Source organism: Hypanus sabinus, chromosome 3 (assembly GCF_030144855.1).
Source record: "Hypanus sabinus isolate sHypSab1 chromosome 3, sHypSab1.hap1, whole genome shotgun sequence".
NCBI classification, from domain to species: Eukaryota; Metazoa; Chordata; class Chondrichthyes; order Myliobatiformes; family Dasyatidae; genus Hypanus; species Hypanus sabinus.
Window position 1 is genome coordinate 159,188,311 of NC_082708.1, and position 24,155 is coordinate 159,212,465.

The 24,155-nt window shown below is 41.3% G+C and overlaps 1 protein-coding gene across 4 annotated transcripts in view; it reads right to left on the bottom strand.

Annotated features, from left to right (window-relative positions):
- Positions 1-3,485: 3,485 nt before the first annotated feature.
- Positions 3,486-24,155, bottom strand: part of LOC132391813 (uncharacterized protein C4orf54 homolog) — a 28,010-nt gene continuing 7,340 nt past the window's right edge. For 3 of the 4 annotated variants that reach the window (XM_059965455.1, XM_059965454.1, XM_059965453.1), the window contains exon 3: positions 3,486-3,965. The gene's annotated coding sequence lies outside the window, so the exon portion shown is untranslated. Of the gene's footprint in view, positions 3,966-13,187; positions 13,206-18,535; positions 18,707-24,155 lie in introns of those variants that run through there. The other variant, XR_009511356.1, reaches the window with a different exon arrangement.

Sequence of the window (24,155 nt, forward strand, 5' to 3'; positions counted from 1 at the left end):
ATGAATGTTCAACCTTCATCCAACTTGGCTTGAGGGATCTCCTGCAGTCCAGACACAAAACATTGGCTTGCCCTGAGCTGTGATGAGTTTTCCAAAGGAGGTAAATTGGGGGTGAAGGCAAAGCTCAAGCACCTCCTATTGACACTCAGTGACATTTCCATCACCCAGTCTCCAACCATCAATATGGATGTCACCAATAACCAGAAAATCAACTGAAATAGTCACCAAGTGGCCATAAAGTGGCCATGATGAATGACTTACCTCCTAAGCTTTTCCATCATCAGCAACGCACAACAGCCACCCCTCCACTTGCCTGGACGACTGCAGTTCCAACAAATTTCCAGAAGTTTAGCGCCATGCAAGATAAAACAGACTAATCCAGGTGAGTCTTTCTGCCAAGCTAAACATTTGTTCTCTCCACCACCAACATATAGTGGACGTTGTGCATACCAGCTAAAAAATACACATTGCAAACTCAAAACCTCTACCACTGTGAATCAGAAGGGTGTCAGGTACCCACAAGTTTTCGAGTCACATTCCATCCAGACTTGAAAAATTATCACTGGTCCATCAAAGATACCAGGAGTTCCTTTCTGAACTGCACTTAAGGATTGCGGTAATTCAAGAAGGTGACCTACCAACATCTTCTTAAGGGCATTCAGAGATGGGAAATAGTGTAGATAAGGACAATGGATAGCATGGGTTTACATGGAAAATATCTGTTTTCTGTCAATGTTTGCAGTCCAAAAATGTTCGCAATCAGTAATTATAGAGAAAGAAATTCTCTTTTATTCACAACATTTTATTTCATCCCCAACCACTGTAATGTTAGCCTGAGACATGCACCTATCACTGCATAATTTTCAATCCCTTGCTAAGGATCTCAAGGAGTAAAACCATCAGAGAGATTGTTGAGTGACAGCCAAACTTTAGACAAGAAACTATCTTGATTACTAGTTAGAAGGAACCACTTGAAAACTGGCCAAATCCTATCATTAAAAAAAACACAACAGCAAATAAGAGCTGCAAAACCCAACACTTAACTTTTACTGCCCTTTATCCATAGAGATGTTTCCTGATCTCCCCCAAAAGACCTTGCCCTAACTTTAGAGCCACATATTTTATATTAAGTGCTAAATGCTAAGTGCATTCTGGAGGAACATTGTCTCATTTTTTAACTGCATTGGATTTGTGGTTTTTAAATGACAATAAACTGAATCTGAAATGGAGTGGGATATTGAAATTTCTGCTTTGTGACTTTGAAGTACATAAAATGTTTGTTTTGTGCCATTTGGACTACTTCATCTGAAAGTGCATATACTATGGGCTAAAACGGTAGCAATTTATGTTCCATAACACCACAGTTCTACATTTGTGTTTATCTAACACAGACAAAAGAGGGAACAACTGCTTATGGGCCTGTCAAAGAGGGAGGTTGAAAAAGCATCTTGGAGGAGGAGAGTCAGGTACAGAAGTTAGGGAGTAAATTCCAGAGTTTAGGACTTTGAGAACCAAAGGCAAGTCCAGCAGTGGTTAAGAATTTGCAATCAGGGATTATCAATTAGCCTGAAAGATGAATGCAGGATCCTGGAGCCTCGCAGGACAAAAGTGGATTAGAGAGAAACACTTACAATGTTACCACATGTAAAGAGGGTACTGGGCCTATCAGGGTATCTCCTACCCCTCAAGCATTTTTACAATGCCCTGTTGATGTTTACAATTGAATATTCAGCCTCTGATATTTCAGTCAATGCATTCCAGATCATAGCTCACTACAAAAAAATCTCCAGTTTTCTCATGGCTGTATAATTGATGCCTTTAAACTTTGGCCTCTGCTTACTGATCCTTCTCACACCATGGGACAGTGTTTCCAGGTTTATTCCATCAAAACCCTTCCTACTTCTGAGCAGCTCTATTAACTCTCCCCCTTATCTTCTCTTCCAAGACTCTGCAAGTCTCTGCAAGACTGAAGCCCCCTGTCCACAGCACCTTTCTGAACATTGATGCTGTGTCTGAAACCGCTGGACATTTTTGAGAGACTAATTCTCAGTACCACAGCAAAAATACAGGAGATGGACTGACTGGTCAGTTTTATCGTGAGTTGTTACAGGTTGATTTGCGTTAAATAGCCAGAGGGATTTTAGGGATCAGTCAAGAGCATTTGAAAATTCATTGAATTTGTGGGATTTCCCTGCAGATGTTCCTAGGAAGGGAAGTTGGAAACCATTCTAATAAACAAATTGGAAATCACCCAAATCTGAGCGGTGGCTTCCAGACAAATCCTACATGAACGTTGGGAACTTCTGTCTAAGAAACTGAGCCCCAGCAAAGTGCTTTACACAAAGTGTGCAGTGAAACAGGTGTGCCTGTTAAAAGGCAGTGCCCCAACACAATTCTCTGCCACTCACTGAATGTCATTATTGTCACCACGGGGACAAATGAAATGTCTGCCAGAGAACTACTGGCTACAGAAAGGGGTACATAGAGCCTCTCATTGCCACAAGCATCTGAGTATTTCCAACATTCATTAAAAAATTGAGTAAGCTATTGTCTTACTGGTGACATAATATGTAACTGATATTTCTCACCTGATACAACAGTAGTGCAAATAGCATTGATAGAAACCCTGAGAAACGTTGGAAATGATGTAAACAGGAAGGCTCTGTATCTGACCACACATTCCCTGACAAGCTGAGAGGATCATCCATATACATAAATACTACTATGGACTATGAGACTACAGTAACCAGGAAATCTGAAATTGTAACCTGAAATGCAAGCATTAAGATATGGCTGCATTCTATATGCACAGTATTCTGTGCTGATTGCTTGGAAATCCTGATTTCAGGCTGCAACTTAAATGTGGATTCCAGCTGGGTGGTTAAAGCAAATGTGTAAGTGAGATTGGTTATAATAATATTACACTTCCAGCACAGATCATCGCAATAGATCCTAATGAGTGCACCCAGAGGATTGACTCCCTGGTTAGAAAGCAAATTGTATAAGTGACTATAATGATAAAGAGCAAAATGGAAAGGGTTTGCAATAAAATACCAAGGCTATAATTTTCTATCGTTACTATTATTGTGGTTAATGTGTCTGACTTTATTCTTATCTGTGGTTGGGACCCATGCAGTTTACACCATTTCAGCGTTTGAAAATGAACACTGAACCATTCATGGAAACCAAATGCTAACTCAATTGACTTTTTTGCTTAAAATAAAGTTAAGCAGCTTCAAGCAAAATACTTCCATACGATTAGGTGAAGTAATCCCCAAATAGTCCCAAAGCTGTGATGAAATGTGCATCTAGTTATTTCTAGAACAAGGTCAAAGAACTTGAATCAAAGTTTAATAATCTAAAATCAGACAAGGGACTCTGTGAACCAGAGACACATTCTGTACAGTTCTCTTGCTAAAGATTGATGCCTTGAAATTTCTATAAAAGTTTGCATGGTTGAGGTATGGACTTGGGGAATCACCATCAAGCAGACAACATTATCCTTTACTTTCTTGTTTCTTACAGTTTATCAGAGAAAATAAATAAGGTTTTGACTGCAATAGTATCTTCGAGTCCTCTGGCATTGCAAATACAGAACAAGCACACTTTCGGGCAGGATCACTGAGTATTGCTGAATGTTCAAAAGCAGGACATTAGCTTATCAAGTGCTCACTGCATTGACCCTCGTACAGCTCAAGTGCTGTAACACACAAACTTTACTCCATTTACAAACCATTTTTAAAACTGTGTTGAGTGTTGGTTGTAAGCATCAATGATTTGGCATAAAATAACCTTTGTATATGTTTCCAAAAAAAAGGAAGCTTGGTTTTATTCTGAACAGTAATGCAATTATAGTAAACACACATAACTACATTTTAGAATAGGAAAATATTAAGGATGTTTTAAAAAAGTTTCCTTGCTTTGCAAAGCAATCTTCTTACAAATTTCTTCATTCTCATCTCCTCCTAGACAAACATAGATAATACCAGAATTAGTCTCAAAAATTACATAGCTACATGCATAATCTGTTATTCCACTTAAAAGATATAAATAGATAGATGCTATGAGGCCATAAATGATAAAGAATAGCCAAGTATTATACCACAGGAAGAAATCATCCAGTCCAGTGCAGCAAGGACAACTCTTTGGCCAAGTGACCAATTTGTTCCTCATTGTCTTGTACTTCCTCGGTAAAGCAGCCAACATAACCAAAGACCCCACCTATTCCAGACATTCCCTATTACCCCCTCCCATCAAGCAGAAAATACAAATGCCTGAAAGCCCATACTATTTAATAGCCTCAAGGACAGCTTCTGTCCCACTATTTTAAGACTACTGAATTTCTCTCTTTCCCTGTGACTGTAACCATTTTATTCTGCGTTCTATCACTGCCTTTTCATTTTACTACCTCAACACACTGATGTGATGAAATTATTTGTATGGATGGCATGCAAAACTAAGTTTTTCACTATACCTGGTGCCTGTGACAATAATAAACCAATTTACTAACTTTTTTCAGTGAATTATCCAATACTGTTTTGAAAGTTCTAATTGTGAAGAAAAATCATCTCACCAAATGACCAGGTGCTATCTAGCTGACAACATCGCCAAGCACACATGCTCCAGCCTCCATGGAGAGTGGATCTTTCAGTTGCCAGCCATTTTAATCACCCTTCCCATTCCCACACCTGCCTGTCTGTCCTCAGACTTCTCACTGCTGGATTGAAGCAAGCTTGAGAAACAGTACCTCATGTTCCTCCTGATGCCATGAAGACTGAATTTTCCAAAGTACAGTAAACTCTCCCCACCCGCCCCCTTTCTCTCTCCCTCTCCTCCTGGTATACTAGTTTGTCCTACACAGCTCAGCTCCCATTACCCAGTTTTTTCACTCCTCCACCCACTTTATCTGCCTATCAGTCACACACTCCTCCCACCAGTACCTCTTACCCTCATGTCCCCAGCTCCCTCACTTGCTTTGATGCTCTACTTTCCTCTCCCATCAGATTGCTTCATCTTCAGCCCTTTACTGCATCCACTTATCACCTCCCAGCTATCTTCATTCTCCCCTTCTCCATCTACCGATCACCCCCCCTCCTTCCCCTTACCTCTTCAGACTGGCCACCTTACCCCTCTCCCTCAGTCCCAGCGAAGTGTTTGATCCAAAATAGCAGCTGTCCAACCCCCTTCATGGATGCTGCCTGACTCAATGTTTTCACCCAACACTTGTGTGTTGTTTCAGATTCTCCAACCAGTGCAAACGAGTAACGGAAACAGGAAATGCTGGGAAAAGGTCACGTGGAAAGGGAAACAGAGTTAATGTTTGGGGTTCAAGATCAGTCCTGTTGAAGGATCTCCGAAACGGAACATTAACTCTGCCTCTTTCTCCACAGACACTGCTTGATCTAGGATGCAGAACTGGGCAAAGAAGTGGCAGATAGTGTTCAACCCAGATAAGTGTGAAGTGATTCATTTTGGTAGATCAAATCTGAAGACAGAATATAATATTAATGGTAAGACTCTTGCCAATGTGGAGAATCAGTGAGATCTTGGGGTCTGTGTCCATAGGACACACAAACCTGCTGAACAGGTTGATAGTGTTGTTAAGAAGGCCTATGGTGTGTTGGCCTTCAACTGTGGAATTGGGTTCAAGAGCTGTAAGGGAATGTTACAGTTATACAAGACCTTAGTCAGACCCCACTTGGAGTACTGTGTTCAGCTTTAGTCCCCTCATTACAGGAAGGATGTGGATGCTATAGAGAGAGTTCAGAGGAGATTTACAAGGATGTTGCTTGGATTGGGGAACACGCCTTTTGAGAATCCTTGGAGTGATGGAGGATGAGAGGTAAACCGATAGAGGTGTATAAGATGATGAGAGGCATTGATCGTGTGGATAACCAGAGACTTTTTCCCAGGGCAGAAATAGCTAGCACGAGGGGGCATAGTTTTAAGGTGTTTGCAAGTAGGTACAGGGGGGATGTCAGAGGTAAGTTTTTCCACACAGAGAGCAGTGGGTGTGTGGAATGCACTGCCAGCGACAGTGACAGAGGCGGATATAACAGGGTCTTTTAAGAGACTTTTAGATAGGTACATGGAGCTTAGAAAAATAGAGGGCTATGCAGTAGGGAAATTCTAGACAGCTTCTAGAGTAGGTTACACAGTCGGCACAACATTGTGGGCTGAAGGGCCAGTAACATTGCTGTAGGTTTCTCTGTCCCATGATCTGCTGGATGTTGCCAGCATTTTTGCTTCTATTTTGGATTTCTATTTGTAGACTTTTGAATTTCAGTTACAAAAAACTTATTTAGTACAACCTGACTGATTTGTGTTGATGAGGTGCACTAAATATTTAACATTAATCTCTACTTGCCCCAACTTCTCCCCACACTCCTCTCATTAGCTGAAGTCCAGAGTCCATTCCAGTAAGTCGCCACCACATTCCAAACCCTTGATGAGATTCATAACATGACATACATCTAATTGGATACAAGTGATCTTGCCAGAGCCAAATGTCTGATATATAAAGTTTAGAACTGTAGTCTATTTATAAAGTTCTCTATTCACAATGTGCTTTAAAATAAATACCCTCAGCAATCTGTCCTGCCCCCTTCAAAAATCTGCCTGTAATTTGATCATTTGTTTCTTTGTTCGTTTTTCAGGAGCAGATGTTTCGGAGTCTGTCCATTCTCATTGTTAATTATAAACGTTCCTTGCTCTGGTGAGACCTGGAGCTGCAGCATGTGGTGCAGATATCTTTGACCGTGATAGTCCTGAGGAGTGACCTTCATATGCTTTACTCGGAAGCTGAGTAAGTCCATTAAATGGTGAATGATCGTCAGCAAGTGATCTGCCAAACACACGGGTTTCCATGGCAAAGTAAACAAATCTCACTTTGTAACTGAGAGCGGATAAAGATAGCCTCACTGGGCATTCAGACAAAGACAACACCTTCTACTAACACAGTGCCTTTAGTAGAACAAAAAGGTTCCATTGTTCTACAAAGTTATGTGTGCCATCAGAAACTGACAGTGGTCCACAGGAGGAGATGTTGATTCAGATAACCCAAGGCTTGGTCAGAGAGAGAGAGGAGAAGTAGAGCAGTTTAGTAAAAGAATTTCTCAAAGACTTTGCTCCACCAACAGGTTACATTAGGAATGTGGTGGAATACTCTTCTTAACACATTCAAAATGCTGGAGGAACTCAGCAGGCGGGGCAGCATCTATGTAAACAGTCGACATTTCAGGCAGCGACCCTTCACCAGGACTGGAGAAAAGAAGATGAGAAGTCAGAGTAAGAAGGTGAGGGAAGGGCAGGAAGAAGTACAAGGTGGCAGGTGATGGATGAAACTGGGAGAGAGGGAGAGGGGTCAGGCAAAGGGCTGGGAAGTCAATTGGCGAAAGAGATACAGGGCTGGAGAAGGGAGAGTCTGATAGGAGAGGACAGAAGGCCACAGAAGAAAGAAAATTGGGAAGAGCACCAGAGAGAGGTGATGGGCAGGAGTTAAGTTCAGGTGAGGAAACTAGAATGGGGAATGATGAAGGAGAGGTGGGGTGAGGGGTGTCAATTATCCGAAGTTCAAGGAAATCGATATTCACGCCATCAGTTGGGAGGCTACCCAGACAGAATATAAGGTGTTGTTCCTCCAACCTGATTGTGGCCTCATCGCAGCAGTAGAGAATGCTGCAAGTGTTTATGACCTCAGTGTTGGACCAGACATATCAGAATGGGAATGGGAAGTACAGATAAAATGGGTGGCGACTGGTAGATCCTGCTTCATGTGGTGGATGGAGCGTAGGTGCTTGGTGAAGCAGTCTCCCAATCTACGTCGGGTCTCACCGATAGACAGGGAGCCACACTGGGAGCACCAGATGACCCCAACAGCCTCACAGGTGAAGTGTTGCTTCATTGTAAGAACTGTTTAGGGCCTGAGTGGTAGTGAGGGAGGAGGTGTAGGACAGCTGACGGCATGAACATCGATTTCTTGAACATTTGGTAATTGCCTCCTTTCAACATTTCCATTTTCCTCTCTCACCTTATTTCCTTGCCTGTCCATCACCTCCCTTTGGTGCTCCTCCCCTTTCCCTTTCTTCCATGGCCTTCTGTCCTCTGCTTCTCCAGCTCTTTATCTCTTTCACTAATCAACTTCCCAGATCTTTACATCACCCCTCCCTCACCCAGTTTCACCCATCACCTTCTATTTCTTCCTCCCCACCGCCCACCTCCTTACTCTGACCTCAACTTCTTTCTCCAGTCCTGATGAAGGGTCTCGGCCCAAGACATCGACTGTTTACCCTTTCCATTGATACTGCCTGGCCTGCTGAATTCCTCCATCATTTTGTGTGTGTGCTTGGATCCCAACATCTGCAGATCTTCTCTTGTTTGTGATACTCCCCCCTTGCCTGAGTAAATGCAGCTCCAACAACATCCAGGAAACTTAACAGTACTCAGGACAGATCAGCACCTCATCTATCACTCTGAACATGTATTCTCTCCACTACCAGTAAACAAAGGTTGCAAACTGTGCCGCCGATAAAATGCACTCCAGGTACTTGCCTGGGTTACACCACCGGTACCTCCTAAAGCCAGTCAAGAAAGACAAGAGCATCAGAAAAAGGGGAACAGCACAGGGTCCCTATTACACACAACCCTGACCAGGAAATGTGTCACCAAGTCCTTCATTGTGGTTGAGTATATCCTGAAATTCCACACCCCCCCGCCCAACACCATCATGGCCTTTTAAGAGTACTGATTCAAACAAGCATTTCATTTCCAACATTAGAACAAAAATATGATACAAAAAAAGATAACGGACTATAAATATATCCAGGAACATCCAGGAAAGGAACTAAGTAATTTATTATTCTGAGCTTTTTGTGATTGCAGAAATGGCACTCGGATCTCTGTCCTTCAGTTGATTCATTCCAACCCAACTGCAGCAAAAAGTCACTGGATCCAACTCTCAATACAGTGGTTAGCTGCAGAATTGGTGAATTGCAGAGAATTGGAATCTCCCTGGTGCAGGGAAGAAGGTCATTTAGTCCTATCCATTCTATACTAGCCCTTAGTGGAATATAATCTGACATTCTGTTCTTTCCTAGTGTCCTTTAAATTACTTTCCTTTCACGATTTTCCTTTTGAATATCTGTTTCTACGATCCCCAAGTTAACATGTTTCTCACACCTCTCCTGTCCTTTTACCCAGGACTTTGTATATGTGTCCCTTGGACATTGAACCATTCACTAATGAGAAGAACTCTGTTGTTTATCTCATCTATCCCAGTCTTTATTGTACACTATAACCAAATTGATCACTTTGTACTAAAACGAACTCTTTTGTTCTAATAATGTTCTTTTCTTGTGATGTTGCTGAAGCTAAGTTTTTCTTTGCATCTGAGCATGTCTGTACTTGTGCATGATTTTCACCCCTGTCAAAACCCCCCTCAATCATGTTTGCCACAAGAATCATAATCAGGTTTAATATCACCAGCATAAGTCATGAAGTTTGTTAACCTAGTGACAACAGTACAATGTAATACATAATCATATAGAAAAAAAACAAATAAGTCAATAACAGTAAGTATATATATTAAAGTTAAATAAAAAATGCAAAAACAAATAATATTTTAAAAATTGAGGATTTGTTCATGGGTTCAATAACTATTTAGGAATTGGATTTAGAAAAAGGAGAACAATTCTGGTTTATAATATGTACACGCATAATGGAAAAGCTAACGCAAAGTCAGGTGTGTGTGTGACCTGATTTTGCAATAGTGTGCGCATTACAATTTGTTGTTAGATTGTGTTTATATGCATGTGTAATGATGCAAATTGTATAGAAAAATATGCATCAACCCAGAGAGGAAAATCTGTTCACCTGGATGCAGCCCATTCCATTCTATTACATCTAGAGTATTACAAACCAATGCACGCATTCTTTTGGTCTGGTCACACCTGCTTCCAAAAGGCATCAATTATACCTTTCACCCTGGGGTAAAGATACTGACGGTCTACTCCATCTATGCCTCCCATAAACTTATAAACCTCTATCAGATCTTCCCTCAGCCTCCACCACTCCAGAGAAAACAATCGAACAATCCATGTTTGTCCAACCTCTCATTCTAGCACATGTCCTCTAATCCTGGTAAACCTTTTCTGCATAACAATGGGAGGACCAGAAAGGAATGCAATACTCCAGATGCAGTCCAATTAGAGTTTTATAAAGCTGCAACCTACAGTAACTTCCTGACTTTTGAACTCAATGCTTCAACTAATAAATGCGAGCATGCCATATGCCTTTTCTGAACCATCCTATCAACCTGCGTATGTGCTTTCAGGGCGCTATGAACTTGGACCCCAAGAATCAGAATCAGGTTTAATATCACTAGCATACGTCATGAAACTTGTTTGTGGCAGAAGTACACTGCAATATACAGTTTAAAAAATCTATAAATTACTATTAAAGTATATATATGTCACCATATACAAACCTTAAGATTCATTTTCTTGTGGGCATCCTCAATAATCTATAGAATAATATCCATAACAGAATCAAATAAAGACCCCCCCCCCACTCCCAACTGGGGTGTTCAGCCAGAGTGCAGAAAACAACAAACTGTGCAAATACAAAAAGAAGAAATAATAATAATAAATAAGCAATAAATATCAAAAACATGAGATGAAGAATTCTTGAAAGTGAATTCATAGGTTGTGGGAACATTTCAATGATGGGGCAAATGAATTTGAATGAAGTTATCCCCTTCGTTTCAACAGCCTGATGGTTGAGAGGTAATAACTGTTCCTATAACTGGTGGTGAGAGTCCTGAGGCTCCTGTACCACCTTCCTCCTGATGGCGGCAGCAAGAAGAGAGTCACTGGCATATGATGTGAAATTTGTTGCTTGTGACATCAGTACATTGCAATATAATGGTGAGAGAGGGAAACATCGACTGTTTTAACTTTTCCGCAGATGCTGTGAGTTCTTCCAGCGTTTTGTGTGTGTTGCTTGTAGTAATTTTCATGTCTGACACTGCACTGCTGCCACAAAACAACAGATTTCACTACTATGTCAGGAATAATAAAGCTGATTCTGACTCCGGCCACTCAGATTACGACCTGCTGGATCACTGAAAACTGGCCATCACAACTCCATTATTAAAGATAAAAATGAAACGTGTTAAATTGAGTAATCTTTCTGGTGAAGCCCTTTGTTTAGACTGCACACAGGGTCATTTGAACTGATGCTGAAGATGGCAAGATGGCAGAAATGGGCAAATTTAGAAAAACCTCAAATGCTTTATAAAATCTTGTCATTAGAACATGCAGCTACTTGTGACAAGTGACACGAATGAGGAATGCTGACATAACAATTTATAACTGGGTGCAGAGAAATTCTGAAAGGCTTTTGGAGAAAGAAAGTTTACAGAAAACCCTTACAATATTTTAAACAGTTTTAAAGACAAGTTCCTTATTTTTCATCTGCTTTGCCAGCTATGAGACTCCTTAAGGTCAATGATCTATTTTATTTAATTTTGTTCTAACCTATTGCATACATTGCCCACTTCAACAAATATACAATGGATTCCACTTAATTGGAGCACCCACTTATTTGTGATTACTCTTAAAGCATAAAAACTAATTGAGAAAATTGCCGGGATTCCCTTTGTTTATTTGGAACATTATACCGCTTAATTGGGACAGGAGATCGTTGCCAAACAGTTTCTAACTAGTGTCTGTAATGTACTGTTAGATGCTACACTGTGCTCAGAGTGAACAGTATTTAAATAGTGTGTTGCATGTGATTGTATTCAATATCTTTGTCATTGATAGCTGGCAAGAAACAGCAGTAGGACAATTCTGAACTGTTTTGCTCATTGCAAAAAAACCAGGAGCACAACGAAGATTTTGAAGGTATTGACAATCATCTTGAATATTACAATGAAAATGAAGATTAGGAGGATGTAATCATCGATAGCACTGTAAGATGGCAGCCCATTATCAGCACTAGGCCCCTGCACTGATTTCGTTCATTGCATACAATTCCTCCATTGATAACTATTGGTTCTATTACTAGTTATTACCTGTCATGCTGCTGGAATTTAGGGCAGCAATGAAGGTCTTATCTCTGACGGTGCTCAGGGCTTCCTTCATTATGTCAGTAGGTTCCTCTCTGTCTTCACTACCATCAGATATCCAAGTCCTAGTTGGAGACTCAGGAATACCATCACACTCAGATGTATTCTTCATTGCTGTTTCTGTAACAATTTTGCTTTACCAGTCAGGGTTGTTAGCCCTGAGCTGAACCCCCAAACCTGGAGGACTGATGGGCCACTCTGTGTGGTCTCTATGCTTTGACCTGTTTGGCATGGGTGACCATACCAAGAGCCAAATCTTAATAAAGCGCTGACTCCAGCCAATATATGTCTCTGGGTCATTGAGGCATGCAAGCCACCAAACCCTATGACAAGGTTGTGGTCCTCTTGGAGGACTGTACTACTATGGGTAATGTTCTTAACTTGTTCTGTATTTCATTTAAATACATAATTTGTTACTCAGTTTGTCATTTTCCTACCTTTTTAACTATTTACTTGAAACTTTGGCTAATTGGGCCAGCCTCTTAATTGGGCCAAAATGTACTGGTCCAGATGTGTCCCAATTATCCAGAATCCACAGTATTTATGAAGTGTTCAGTTTTCAAAAAACAGATAGTTATATGTTCATTTGATATTTTTCAACTGACCTGCATTAAAGTGGTTATGTTACCAAACTAATAAAGCAGTAATGGGAATCGACAATCCAGATATTAAAGTTGAAATCCCACCTTAGCAGAGATGGAACTCAGGTAATAGAGAACAGAGCAGTACAGCACAACAGGCCTTCGACCCACAATGACTGTGCCAAACACAATGCCAGATTAAACTAAACCTCTTCTACCTACACATGATCCATCTCCCTCCCAATCCAACCTCCTCTTAAACATCAGCTTCCACCACTACCCTGGCAGTCTGTTCTAGGCTGATAATCTGAAACTTTTACTAACTAACAATCGGCCTTAGTAAAGCCAACCAAAGAATTACCAGATCATAGTAAAAATCCACCTGGTTTACTACTGTCCTTCAGGGAAGGAAACTTACCTGTATGCTTTATAAATGACTCCAGAGCACAACAATGTGTTTGATTGTTAAGTCCTCTACATGGTCCCAGCAAGTCATCCTGTTGTGTCATAAATATAACATTAAAGCAGATAAAGGATAATAATGATGAATCACCTGGCAGCTAAATCATTCTCAACCTTCCTACTCCAACCAAGCTCATCTTGCAAACTTTTCCAAACTTTTTCCTTAACTGGGGGAGGTGTCCCAAAGCCTTGTCAAGAAATAGGCTGACATAGCGGTGCTCACAGAATCACACCTTGCAAGTGATGTGCTGGACTCTTCATTGCTTAAAGGCACAGAGTGCAAGAGTTAGGATCACAATGGACCTAGACAAAATGATTGTTACAGTCTTTGTCCCCAAATTGGGGAGTCTTAAATTATATGGTCTGGAAGGAAGAAAGGAAAATTTAAAAGGGGACATGAGGGGAAACCTTTTCACACAGAGGGAATGAGCCGCCACAACTGTAGAGACAATACAAAGTTTAAAAAATATTTGGAGAGGTACATAAATAGGGACATCGAGGAGCAGATAGGGAGACAGATTCTGGAAAGGTGTAATAATAACAGGGTTGTTGTGGTGGGAGATTTTAATTTCCCAAATATTGATTGGCATCTCCCTACAGCGAGGGGTTTAGATGGGGTGGAGTTTGTTTGGTGTGTTCAGGAAGGTTCCCTGACACAATATGTAGATAAGCTTACAAAAGGAGAGGCTGTATTTGATCTGGTATTGGGAAATGAATCTGGTCAGGTGTCAGATCTCTCAGTGGGAGAGCATTTTGGAGATAGAGATCCTAATTCTATCTCCTTCACCGTAGCACTGGAGAGGGATAGGAACAGACAAGTTAGGAAAGTGTTTAATTGCAGTAAGGGGAGATATGAGGCTCTCAGGCAGGATCTTAGAAGCATAAATTGGGAACAGATGTTCTCAGCGAAATGTACAGAAGAAATGTGGCAAATGTTCAAGGGATATTTGCATGGAGCTCCAATGAGAGTTCCAATGAGACAGGGAAAGGATGGTAGGGTACAGGAACCGCGGTGTACAAAGGCTGTTGTAAATCTGGTCAAGAAGAAGAGCTTAAGAAAGGTTCAAAACACTAGGTAATGATAGAGATCTAGAAGATTATAAGGCTAGCAGGAAGGAGCTTAAGAAAGAAATTAGGAGAGCCAGAAGGGGCCATGAAAAGGCCTTGGCAGACTGGATTAATGAAAACTCCAAGGCATTCTACAAATATGTTAAGAGCAAGAGGATAAGATGTCAGAGAATAGGACCAATCAAGTGTGACAGTGGAAAAGTGTGTATGGAACCGGAGGAGCTAGCAGAGGTACTTAATGGGTACCTTGCTTTAGTATTCACTACGGAAAAGGATCTTGGCGATTGTAGACGTGGCTTACAGCAGACCAAAAGGCTTCAGCATGTAGATGTTAAGAAAGAGAATGTGCTGGAGTTTTGGAAAACATCAATAGGGATATTGGGGTCCGAGTCCATAGGACACTCAAAGCTGCTGTGCAGGTTGGCTCTGTGGTTAAAAAAGCAAATTGTGCATTGGCCTTCATCAATCATAGGATTGAAGTTAGGAGCCGAAACGTAATGTTGCAGCTATATAGGACTCTGATCAGACCCCACATGGAGTACTGTGCTCATTTCTGGTCACCTTACTATAGGAAGCATGTGGAAACCATAGAAAGGATGCAGAGGAGATTTACAAGGATGTTGCCTGGATTGGGGAGAATGCCTTATAAGAATAGGTTGAGTGAACTTGGCCTTTTTTCCTTCGAGCAACGGAGAATGAGAGGTGATCTGATAGAGGTGTATAAGATGATGGGAGGCATTGATCATGTGGATAGTCAGAGGCTTTTTCCCAGGGATAAAATAGCTAGCACAAGAGGGCACAGTTCTAAGGTACTTGGAAGTAGGTACAGAGGAGATGACAGGGGGAAGTATTTTTTTTTTAAACACAGAGAGTGGTGAGTGAGTGGAACGGGCTGCTGGCAATGATGGTGGAGGCAGAGACCCCTTTTAAGAGACCCCTGGACAGCTACATGGAGATCATAAAAGTACAGGGCTATGGGTAACCCTAGGTAATTTCTAAGGTAAGGACAGGTTTGACACAGCTTTGTGGGCTGAAGGGCCTGTATTGTGCTGTAGGTTTTCTATGTTTCTTAATATGGGCTAACTGCAGGTAAATGGGACTACTAGGAAGACATCATAGTTGGCATGTATGAATTGGACCAAAGGGGCTGATTTCATGCTGAAAAACTCCATGACTATATCACAATCCCCAGGTACGTTTGCCCAACCAGCAGAACTGACTCACCAGTGAGGTGCAGAGCAGTGGGCAGAAGACATTGTGAGTGTTCTCAGTATAGACTCTGGACTCAATGAAGTCTCCTGGAATCAGGTCAAAGATAGCTAAGGAAACCCCCTGCTGACCACCCCTCACTGTCTTCCCTCAGGTAACGCTCCTCTATATTGAGCAACACTTGGAAAAGCACTGAATGCACTCTGGGTGTGGACCAATATACTTGGCAGCACCATTAGTTGGCAAGCTGAAGGACAGAGCAACTGGTTTGGATTTGCAGCAGGTGGAGAGGGAACCGAGATATGGGCTAAACTTAACTTGGCCCACGCGTCATCTATCCCTCTGTGCCAAATGCAACTGTCCTTGATAACGCTGCTGGATGCCATCACAGCACAGACCTCATCCTGTCTTCACACTGAAGATACTCTCGAAACACACGAGATACTGCAGATGCTGGATACCTAGAGCAACGCACATGCACAAAATAACGCAGCAAGTCAGGCAGCTGAGGCCGAGACCCTTCAGCCTGAAATGTCAACTCTTTATTCCCCTCCATACTTTCCGTGGTATTCTGTTCTGCCGCTATTCTGCTAACTGGGAAAGATTCAGAACAGAGCTGGCAACTCCAATCTGAGTGTCCGTCGCAAGCAGATATCCACCTTGTGCAGCCATATGGCCTCATCTTGCTGTTACTGTCACACCGGAGGACCAGGAGCAGTCCTGGTTCACCGAGTGCAGGACGGCATGTCAGCAGCAGCAGGAGGCACAGCAAAAAATGAGACTAAACTGCAACATTTTATCACAAGCAGAATGAACAAAATTGTGATAAAGACAGATGAGGATTCCACAACCAACAGGATAGGTCAAAATTTTGCTACCCAACCACACCTGGTCAAGAAGTGCAGTGGACAATTAATCAGCAAACAGGAGGAGACTGCAAGAACCGTGATGGTGGAGCCCAGCAGGCACGTGTTAAAGACAAGGTCCCGATGAAGGGTTTTGGCCCGAAAAGTTGTCACTACCTCCTCCCATAGATGCTGTCTGGCCTGCTGAGTTCTGCCAGCATTTTGTGTTTTGGTCAAAAACATCATGATCGGGCAGAAGTGCTGAGTGCACAATCTTGAAAGCCAGTTTTCAACAAATTTGACTGGCTCCATATGATTTCTAAAAACAGCTGACAGTACTGGGTACAGGGCAGGATGACATCCCAATAAAGTAATGACCTCTGCTCCAGAATGAGCTCTGCCTCCTACCAGGCAGGTTCAATACAGTTACAACACTGGCATTTGCCCAGCAATTACCCTGGTATGTCCTATTCATAAAGAACAGGACAAATCCTATAAGGTTAACTACCACCCAATCAGTCTACACTCAGTCATCAGTATTGAGGCTGCAGATGGCTTTGACAGTGCTTTCAAGTGGAATTTACTCACCAGTAACCTGACTACCAATGAAGTGTTTGGATTTCATCAGCTCTGTCCCTCATCGTCACAGATGAGGCCCAAAGAACTAAAATCCAGAGATCAGGTGGGAGTGACTGCTCTTGATACACTTCACCAAGTGTGGCATCAAGGAGTCCTGGTAAAAACTGAATCCAATACACATCAGGGAGGAATCACACGCAAAGGGAGAAGACTGTGCATTTGGTAGGGGTGAAGCATCACAGCTCCAGGACAACACTTCAGGAGTTCATCAGGGCAGTGTCTAAGGCTTCTTCATCTGCCTTGATCTTCTTCTTTCCATCACAAGTTTATAAAATATAAGTGTATGGTGTTCAATTCTATTTGCAGTTCTTCAGCAAACGAGGCAGGCCACGCTCGCAAGCAACAAGACCTAGACATCTTACAGATATGGTTGAGAAGCAGGAAGTCACATCCATGCCTTAAAAGTGCCCCAAAGTGAGCTTTTCCATAAAAAGTAAATTTGACCATTGTTGCTGTTCAATATTACCAAGTCCTGTTCCCATCAATATCCTGCGGCTCACCTCCCTGATTGAAAATCCTTCTGCATCAGCTAGGTAAATATGGTTTCAAGAAAAAGTCCAAAGCTATGTTCTCAGGGCGAATGACTCACTTCCTAATATCCCAAAGCCTTTCCACCATCTGCCAGGAAAAATCGACGGAATATCTTCCACTTGCCTGAATCAGTACAGCTCTAACAGCACTTCAAAAACTCAACATCATCTAGGACAAAGCAGCACACTTAATTGCAACCCATCCACCACTCCAAACATTCTTCCCTTTCACCACTAGCACACTGTGACTGCAGTACATATGATCTACAAAAATCTGCTGCAGTTACTGCCCTGGACTACTCTCAAGCACTTCTCAAATCCACTACCTCTAAAACAGTAGAGACAAAGGCAGTCAGTGCCTTACAGGTTCCCCTTTGAGTCACCACACAAAACCCTGACCCGGAAAGATATTGCCGGTCCTTAAAACTTCTAACCAAACCCCATCACTTACAACTCCAACATCTTCCATTGGGGTCCAACCTCAGCAATTTTGGGGCAGTTCCTGATTTCCACTCACTTGTGTAGCCTGATTGTGGAAATGGTTCCTTCTGCTCTGGATTTGCTCACTAAATAATAGAGTTTCGGATTCCATAACTTACAGGAATGGCTGTGTAACATCTGTCCAACCAGTTCAATCATTTGTTTCATTGTTTCTTTTGCCTGGATATAATTGCTACTGGCAAGATCAGCATTTATTGTCCAGGCTGCTGCAGTCCTTCTGGTGAATATACTCCCACAGTCTTGCCCAGGACTGAGTTTCAGAAACACAAATCCCCTTGAACGGAAAAGCCTACAAAAAGTAGTGGACACAGCCCAGCCCATCGTAGGTAAAGCTCTCCCCACCATAGAGCACATCTATACGCAGCACTGTTGAAAGTAAGCAGCATCCATTATCAAGGACCTCTCACTATCCAAGCCATGCTCTTTTCTCACTGCTGCTATTAGAAAGGAGCAACAAGAACCTTGGGTCCCACACCACCAGATTCAGGAAAAGTTATTATCCAGGCTCTTGAACCAGAGTGGATAACTTCACTCACCTTATCACTGAACTGATTCCACAACCTGTGGACTCACCTTTAAGGATTCTCTAATCATGTCCTCAGTATTGATTACTTATTTATTAATATTATTTTGTTTCTTTCATTTTTGTATTTGCACAACTTGATGTCTTTTGTACATTGTTTGTCTTTATGTGTAGTTCTTCTTTCTGTCTATATTATGTTTCTTAGTATTTACTGTGAATGCCTGCAAGAAAATGAATCGCAGAATAGTACATGGTGACATATATATATATATATACTCTTTGATAATAAATTTACTTTGCACTTTGACCCACTGCCAATGAAGGACTGGTGATGAGTAGTAAAAGGTGGAGATAAATTGCCTCCTTTTGTACTTATAAATGTTGCCAATGAACTCAGGTGGACAATAATATTTTTATCCAGGAGAAGCTCCATGGGTTGAATGGCCTGCTTCTATGCAGTAAATACTTTGTTATTCACACAGTGATCAACAACTTTATTTCAAATGTCAACAACTGCATACTTGGCACATATTCCAATGTACATGATATTCAGAAGGGCAAATAGCTTGGAGTTATTTTCAGCAACACAACAGCCCTGAATATGACTTTCGGTTTAGATTATATACAACAAGCTCATGCCTTAAATTACACAAAAATAAAATATACTGATGTATCATGTGCAGCAACACAAATGGGGATGTATGTAGGGGTAATATAAACAGATCTACCAGTGAACCAGCCCAGGTAATAAATCAATCAGGACTATACCAATCCATTATTTGTGAAAGTAAAGTGCTAACATCAAATGGCCCTCCTCAAACTGACATGAAAAATAGGAAAGGTGAGTCATTTCAGACTGCAGCTGTGCATATATAAGTGACAGTCAAACAGCAAGTCCCAGCTGTTCTTTGACTCATCATCTGTAAAGTTACATACCTAAAAGTTCACCCAGTTAGCAGAACAAGGTAGTAATCCCATAGCATTGTACTCTTCCTCTAAAATACAGTTATATGTTATTACTACATAAACCATTCTCATCTGTAGCACGTTACCTCTCCCTTACCTTAGCTGTCGGTTTACTTACATCAGATTACAGTTGCTCCCAATGCCAATGCACAAGCACATTCTGAGATGCACTGTCTTGCTGAACAGCACATAATGATGTACCTCATTACAAGCTGGAACATCTCCCAAGTTTGCTCTTTCAGGATTTCTCCAGCTTCAAAGGGGCTTTCTCAAGTTTCCCGTGTTTTGGATGGGAGGTAATAAGCTACACACATTACATGCAATTGTAGCACAGAAGCAGATAAGAATGAGCGGAATGGAAGAGGACATCCAGCCCTCCAACGGACTCATTCATTCAAGGTCATGGCTGATTGTCTACTTGGCATCATTTTCTCACTCTATCCTCATAACCCTCAATTTCCTCAGTATTCAGAAATTTATAGATCTCGAGACTGAATAAACAAAACAAACTGAGCTGCATGGATATTTGATGTAGAGAATGTCAAAGGTTCACCAAGTCTCTGATTAACAAATTTCTCCTTTTTTCAGGAGGAAGACTTGCCTCTTAATCTGAAATTGTATTTCTGGTCCTAGACTCCTCAGCTTGGACTAACATCCTCCTCTGCCAACTAGATTTGTTTGTAATAGTTGTATTTTAATGGCTTTCTAGTTGTAATCTCTCCCACAAGAGGGAAAACTTTCCTTATTTCTACCTTATCAAATGCTCTAATAATCTAAATTTATGTATTATTCTCCAGATAGTTAATCAACCTGAAACATTCTCTCTCCACAAATGCTGTTTCCAGTAATTTTTATTTTTATTTTGGATTCCTAGACATTTTGGTTTTCCAAAATTGTAATGTAGCTTTATTTGCTTTTAAAATTCCAAGACACTTGGATTGAAACCAAAGATTCTGTTGGCCTTTTAAGTCTGTGACTCTCTTCTCCCAACGCTGTTGAGGATGGGGAGAATTAGAACAATTCACAATGGATACAGTGCTTCAGCCCAATGCCAACCATGCTGCCTACCCATGTAGTCCAAATTTCCTGCATTTGGTCCATACACCTCTAAGGCCCATTTGTGCATGTCCCTGTCCAAACACATTTTTCAATGACACAACTGCACCTGTCTCAACCACTCCTTTTGGCATAAATTAGCTCCACATACTTACCACCCTCTGCATGGAAAAGTTGCTCCTCTAGTTCTTTTTAAGTCTTTCTCCTCCCCTTAGTTTTGGACTTCCCTATTTTGGGAAAAAGACACCTACCACCCCACCGTTCATGATTTTATAAGCCTTTATAATGCTATTCTTCATTCTTCTACATTTCAAGGAATAAAGACAAAACTTGGCAAACCTCTCCCTTTAACTCAGGCCCTCTAGTCTTCACAACACCCTTATAAGTCTTTTCTGCACTCTTTCCCATTCAACCATACCTTTCTGATAACGAGGAACAAAACCATGGACAGTACTTCATAGTCATAGAGCGACAGGCCCTTTGGCCCATCTCATCTGTGCCAAAATGTCTAGTCCCATCAGCTGACAAGTGGACTATTGCTCTCCACACCCTTCTCAATCATGCACTTATCCAACCTTCTCTTGAACAATGCAATAGAACCCACATCCATCACTTCTGCTGGCAGCTTGTTTCACACTTGCACCAGCCTCTGAGTGAAGAAGATCCCCCTCAGATTCTGCTTAAATATTTGATCTTTCACCCTGAATCTATGACCTGTAGTTTTAGTGTCAACCAACCTAAGTGGAAAATGCCTGATTGCATTTACCTTACCTATACACCTCATAATTTTGTAAACCTCAAATGTGGCCTCACCAACGAGTTACACAGCTGCAATACAATGTCCTTAACATTTATACTCAATACCCTGACTGATGAAGGCCAGCAGACTAGATGCCTTTTTCACCACCCTGTGACACCACTTTCAACAAACAATGCAATTATACTCATATGCCCTCTGTTCCATTACTCTCCCTAGTACCCTACCATTCATAGTTTAAGTTCTATCCTAGCTTAACTTTCTACCTTGTTGGCATTTTAAGTATATTTCACAATCATACAAAATACACATTTCCTTTTCCGGTTTCTGATGTGGACAATGTCGAGTTTACGATGCTTTTTGTCTGCAGATTTTAGAACTGATGAATTTATACTGTTTTTATTCAAGAAATTATTGATTCACTATCTCAAATTCCAAAGAAGCAAAGGGCGTGAAGCGCAAAAGAACTGCTGGTTCTTTTAAAGCAGAATGGCTTAATTAAACAGTGGAAACTGCTGCACCAAAAGCTCATGAGGTCAGGAGCATGCAGCTACAAGGAATGTTTATGTGCAATACAGAAACTGTCGTGAATTTTTGCGATGCAAAAGTTGCTGGAGAATTTGCAAGTGGGAAGAAGTGGAGTGATATTTGGAAATCTGACTTTTTAAAGCGCCATTTAGCAAGCAAATCACATACAGACAGTGTGCAAAAGCTCTGGCAAGAAAATACTTCGCTATCCGCTACAGGCCTGCTACATATGTTTTGAGAGAGTGCAGATGAATGACAGCAAAAAGGATCAAACACAGAGGAGATTAAAGTTCTAATTGACAGCGTTTTGCTAGCTGTTAAAATAAATACCTCTATGTGTAAAATTCAGTGCATACATGCTGTTGTCACTGAGCAGAAAATTGCACAGCATAAGATTTTTGCGCACATTGATCATTACAAATTAGAGGGAGCAATGAAGACTGATGCTATTTCTTTATTCTCTCATTACTATCTCTCCAGCATCATTTTCCAGCAGTCCAATGTCCACTTTCACCTCTCTTTCACTCTTAACATTTGAAAAAGCTTTTAATATCCTCTTCTATATTAATGTCTAGCTTTCTTTCATATTTCATCTTTCTAGGTCCCTGCACTCCCTTCAGTTCCTGCTCTGGACTTCTCAGCCAGGATTAACATTCTTCCCGTCTTCAGAATGTAAAGCTTTATAAGATAAATGCTGTATTTCAATGAAATCTCTCTCATTCTTCTAAAAATCAAATACAGCTCTAGTCTACTCAATACCTTTGCATATCACCATGCAGAATTGTCATTGCATTCTCTGCAGCATGTCCAAACTGAACACAATAGTCTAGGTATGGTCTCGCCAGGACCACCCACAACTGCATTAAGGCACCTTTTCTCCTGTATCTAAATATTCCCATAATAAAAGCCAACATCCCATTCACCTTTCTACTTGTTTGCATCTTCTGTGCATTGCCTTCAGTAATAGGAAACTAAGTCCTTGTGAATATAAACTGAAATCATTAAGAAATAGGAGAAGAATTAGGAAATGTGGCCCATTAAGTCTGCTCTACCGTTTCATCATGGCTCTTTTACTATCCCTCTCTACACCATTCTCTAGCCTTCTTCCTGTAACTTTTAACAGCCTTTTAACACCCCTACTAATCAAGAACCCATCAATCTCCACTTTAAATATATCCAATGATTTGGCCTCCACAGCCATCTATAGCAATGAATTTCATATTCAGCACCCTCTAGCTAAAGAAATTCCTTCTCATCCCTGTTCTAAAGGGAAATTCTATTCATAAGCATAGTCCAAACTCTATTTAACAACCTGCTTTTCTGCTAAGTGCAATGAAATAGACAATCTCAGAATGTTTCCATCTGCCATGTTCTTACCACTCATTCAACTTGTCTATTTCATCATGAAGCCCTTTTATAACTTCCTCCCCCACTACCCACAATAAAACTGGGTTTTGTCTTATCATACAATTTCTAACCCCCCTGCATTTCCAATAGAAAAGGATGAAGGCAAAGTCAACATTGAATTAAGACACCTTTGGAGCCCAGAGCTAATGTTCTGGGGTTGGTTTTAAATTTTAAAAAGCCACAGGAAGTTTGACTCAGGTGAGTAACAACCTCCTGCAGGTTATTAACATCTTCAGACTTGAACCAATTCTAAGGCTGATTTATAAGGTGTAAAAAGTGAAGCTCCTGAAACAATTCTCCAGGAGAAAAGCAAACGATATTAGTTGGAGCACACACATTAGAACTGAAATGGGTGAAGAGAGAAAGTAATGTGTGATGGGGGGGGGGGGGGGAGGACATCAAAACAGAGAGGCACAAAACACACATAAGGAACTAGCAATGAGCGAGGCATTGAAATCCTGCTGACCCCTTCCTTCAAGGAAGTATACAGCATGTCACTGTTGCAAATCCAATCACCTACACTTCAGAATTACAATCGGAGAAGTGCCTTTGTAAACTGTAAGCTAGGAGTTACAATGGCTAGCTAGTTCAAGACCCCATTAGTGGTGACAGTGATCTAAACCCTGGAGAGATTCTTGCTTTGTTCCTGGAGTCATAAAATAAACCAGGCCCTTCGGCCCAACTTGTCCATGCCATCCATGGTATAGCAGCAAGCTATTCCTGTTTGTCTGTGCTAGACCAATATTCCTTTAAGTCCCTCCTACCCATGTCCTTATCTAAAAGTATTGAATGTTGTTATTCTATCTGCCTCATCCACCTTCTCTGGCAGCTTGTTCCAGTTACTCACCACCTTTGGCATGACAAAATTACTCTTCAGCAGCCTTTTAAATCTTTGTCCTCTTGCCTTAAATCTATGCCCTCTAGTTCTTAATTCTCCAACACTAGATAAAAGAAAT